General features: G+C 35.9%; 1 long non-coding RNA gene across 1 annotated transcript; it reads left to right on the top strand.

Annotated features, from left to right (window-relative positions):
- The first annotated feature begins 1,169 nt into the window (after window positions 1-1,169).
- LOC130749054 (uncharacterized) lies at window positions 1,170-3,186 on the top strand. The gene is made up of 3 exons (XR_009022838.1): window positions 1,170-1,431; window positions 2,234-2,308; window positions 2,505-3,186. It is a non-coding gene; the product is annotated as an uncharacterized LOC130749054 (long non-coding RNA).
- Window positions 3,187-4,599: the final 1,413 nt, after the last annotated feature.

Raw genomic sequence — 4,599 nt, 5'->3', positions numbered from 1 at the left:
ATCTCCTCCTCTATATATTAATATATATTATAAAAGAATTAGATAATTTATCTTTTGTTGACACGTGTTTCCTAATTCTAAAGCAGATCTTGAAACCGAATTTTAAAAGATTTGCCCTAATTATTTAAGATTTAAACAAACACGCATAATCACATTCATGATTAATTGATATATCAAATACAATAGATATATTTTCCGTGCAACGCATGAGAAAAAAACACTAGTTTAAAGTGAATCGTTTAAATAGTCCCTGAAGTTGTAGGCGTCGGTCATTTTCATCCTGAACTTTAGAAATTTCTCAAAATGCCCTTGAGGTTGTAATCGCCGGTCACCTTCGTCCTCTTGCATCTTTCTCGTTAGTCTCTGGGGCGGAAAAGTCCACGGTGTCACGTTATGTGTCACGTGGGTTTCAATTTGGTCTCTGACATTATCAATTTAGTCCATGCATTGAAAAAAATTAATTTAAAAAAATCAAATAAAAAATCATATCATTATTTTCATCTCCTTCCTCATGATCTTGACATCATCTTGAGAGCCCATCATCGGCTCTGATACAACTATTGGACCGCGAGAGGAATAAAACTCAGAGAGATCATCACACTAGGCGAAAAAGAAAAACACAAGTGGATTTGACACCACATCTTTCACCCAAAACCTTAAGACATTGAGTGTATGGGTCCTCTCACTTATAAAGTGCTCAACATATTTTAATTATTCCAATGTATGACTTACTCACACTCGATATCATAAAAACACGGATGACGTCGCCATCGTCGATATTAGAAGGAAATAGACGTTGAGAGGAAGAAGAGTGAGGGCGACGAGGAGGGGGAAAGAGTGAGGGTGAGAAAGAGGAATGATTTCGTGGGAAAAAATTGAGGGAAACAGCCACTACTAAAAAAATGCAATTTACCGAGGGATTTTAGCGAGGGAAATGTTTTCCCTCGCTAATTGCGACGGAATGGGACGGGTGCATGGTTTTGGAACTAAAAGTGTTGTTTTATAAATTAGCGACGGAAAAGCAACCTCGTTGTTGTTTCTAAAAGAGAAACTTTTAACCATTTGAACTAGCTTACATTTGTTCTAATAAGTTTTGAGATATATAATTTTTACTATACAAACACTAGCTGGTTAAAATGTTTCAATTTCAAGTCCAAACACTAAAACAATCTACTGTATTTACTCATGCTCTCTCAGAAAAAACCCTAACACACTCAGAAACTTCCTGTCAACTCTCACACTCTCTCTCATGGGCGCCGCCGTTGTCCTTGCCGGCGCTCCTACTCCACCGTTCGCGTGAAGTTGTTTGTGTGGCTGCGCCTTCCCTCCTCTCGTCTCGATCTCCACCTCATCTCACCTTCCGTTCGCGTGTTCGGCCACCATCTCTGCTTCTCCGTTTCCAACTTTCAATCCTTACTTCAATCTCTCAAGGTACTTACCATTTATTTTCTCTGCTGGCCAATATCTAACACTAGCCACTTAATGATATGTTGTCTTGACTTTCTCCAGAGCTTTTAGTTTTGAATGTGTGTCTGCTCTTTCTTGTTGGACTGTCATTATATGACCGTGTAGATTTCATTTTTTTGGTTAATTCTTAGCCACCATCAATACTCTTTAGATTTTGTTATGTTAGTGATCTCTTGTTAATTCTTGTTACTTGAATGTAATTCTGAATTTGGTACAATTTGTACATAGAGCTATTGACAACCTTCTTTAGGTGATCTTTCATCATAGTTCTATTTTTTAATTCACAAGTTGTAGGTTTAATGTATTAACCATGTTTTCTCCACTTCATATACATGTACACTTGTATTGGGTATTATGATTTTAGATTTGTCAGACTTTGAAGTGATTTCTTAAACTTCTCTTCATATACTCTGGAGCATATAATCTGACCATTAGTAGCATAGTTCTGATGTCCCTTTCCAACCGTGAATTGAATTCATGATTTTATACTAATCTGCTACCTATTGAGATGGAAACTTCTATTTCTTTTACAGATGAACTTTTCTTTTTAGCTGTCCTTTGTTAGAATGCTTGGCTAGTATGCAACTATGCATATAACAAAATAATCCAAGTTTCAATGCCAATTTCTTTCTATGGTTTTGATTCCCTTGGTAAATGAATGTGTTAGAAGTAAACACAAACATGCTTGGATTAGCTTTAAACTCACTTGAACATAATTTCTTTCTATGGTTTTGATTCCCTTGATAATTGGGTCATGTTATTTTAGATTTGAAGGCCCTAAATACAGTGGGGGAAGCTCATCAATAATTTTCTCTAAGTTTCTCTTCTCAATATACTCTGTGTAAGCACTTTTGTCCTTTGTCTTTCCCTTTTATTTATTTTCTACACTGTTTTTTCTTTTTTCTTCATAGACATTGTGCAAAGCTATTTTCATATTTTTGTTCTATTGTTACAAGTTCCCCCCAGTCACCTTCAAGTTTACTATTTATTCCCTAAGCTCTTTAATGAGATGTTCCTTTTTCAAAATTGATTTGCAGGAATAGTTTGTCGGTTGCAAAGGAGAAAAAATCCAGTATGTTGCATTCCTTGCCATATCATGTGGTGTCTATTGTCTATTTGACAAATTAAAAGCTATCTCACATACAAGGTACTGAAGAATTTCTTTGAACATCCAGTATGTTTAATTTGTCAAAATCTGCCATATGCATATCATTAAACCTCTCTTCTCATTTAGCCATCTGTTATTGGTATATAGTATATACCCCTTTGTTCATAATCTTTTTTATTCAAATGGAAACTTTTCCCAAAGTGATGCACTTAATCCAGCAAAATCACAAGCCAATCCATGATAACATGTCTCGAAAATGGTATTTGCTGCAATCTCATGTACTGAAGTATTTCTTGTAGTTGAGGGGTGATTTTGTGTTCTAGTGATGAGCTTAGTTTTGGGATTTAGCGAGGGAATTAGCAAAGTAATGGAAATAAAAATGTTAGGCCGTTAGCGACGGAAACCTCCGTCGCAATTAGCGACGGACTGTCTGTTCCGTCTGAAATAGCTACGGACTATCATTCTCCCTCGCTAATAGCGATGGACTGTGCCGTCGCAAATAGCGACGGAAAGAGGGCTAATACGGCAAACAAGTTAGCGACGGAATTATATAAACCAGCGACGGAAATATTCCGTCGCCGACAGCGACGGATTTAGATTCCGTCGGTAAATATTTAACGGCGCCACTTTGCACGGCGGATGGAGTTCCGTCGCTATCGCTAAATTTTTAGCGACGGAATTTTCCTTGTTTAGCGACGGAATTTTCCTTGTTTAGCGACGGATTTTGTCCCTCGCTAATTTGCTTTTGTTAAGTAGTGAGCAGGTCCCGCGAGTGAAACTTTAGTGGTGCCAATAATGGTCGGTATACTTGAACTTATAATCGACTAATCATCAAAACATTTGATACTTTGCACATAAAATGCTGACAATAATGCAATTGACACCATTAAATTGTCGCTAAAAGTTATATTTGTTGTAGTGTCTGATCTTCACCCATATTCAAGTAATCATACATGCATGACAGTTGCAAGTAGGCAGTGTCTTTGGTGGAATAGGTAGTTGATATATCCTAACGGCTTATTGACACTTTAAAGAACATAGTTGGCTTACATAAAATTCATTGGTATAATATATAAATTCGAGGGATATGATTCGATTTGATCAATTCTCCCATCTGTTTTTAGTTATTATTATTGTTATTATTACTTTGCATGGCCAAAACCAAACAACTACTTGATTTCTTAGACAATGCTCTCTCCTATGAAATTAGATGTTCATGTTTTAGTCCTTTAGGTTCAATACCTATGTCTTTTGTCTTATTACTTTTGCGATAGAGTGTACATATGCTCTTTTTTTTTTGCTGCATTGGAAAAACGTACATATGCTCTTTTATGTGTGTATTTGAAACGAAAATGTTATTGGTGTTGAAAAAAAAAAGAGGAATATGATTACTCTTACCTTTTATTTAGATGGACTTTTTTAAGAAAATCCTTGAGATAGCCTCGGTTTTGATCTTCTTGGAAGGGAAGATGATGTATTCTTGGTTGTAATAAGGGCATGGAAATAGAGTAGGAAAGCACGTGTTTCAAAATTTAGATTCTTGGTAAGGTTGAGAGAGAAGAATAAGGCCTAGAGAGCGTGTCTAGGGAGTTTAGGAAAATTAGAAAACTTGTGATGCTTTGGTGAATGAATGTTACGGTTTAGAGACCTAAAAAATAGAGGAGAATTACTTGAATTGATGAGCCAATAATAGGTGAGAGTGTCCGACTTTCCCTTGTGCAATTTGGTTTGAATTCTTTATGTTTGAAATGAGAAAGATAGTGAGTATCTTTAAGGACATAATGTAGCATTTCTTGTTTTATTGTGGACATAAGAGGAATGTTGAGTAGGATCATTGCAACTGTCTCCAAGGCTTCCTATGAGCGGCACATAATTGTGGAACACCTACTAGAACAACAGAAGATATTGGCAAGTTTCATTTTTACGAATTTTTGTTTGTTGTCTTTGGCACTTATTTAACTTGTATACTTGAATTATTAATCATTTTATCTCTCAATTGGTTATTTTGAAACTCGAGTAATAAA

The sequence above is a fragment of the Lotus japonicus genome, chromosome 3 (assembly GCF_012489685.1).
Source record: "Lotus japonicus ecotype B-129 chromosome 3, LjGifu_v1.2".
Taxonomy (NCBI): Eukaryota; Viridiplantae; Streptophyta; class Magnoliopsida; order Fabales; family Fabaceae; genus Lotus; species Lotus japonicus.
The sequence above is the reverse complement of the archived record's forward strand: the minus strand, read 5'-3'. Positions and strand labels throughout refer to the sequence as shown.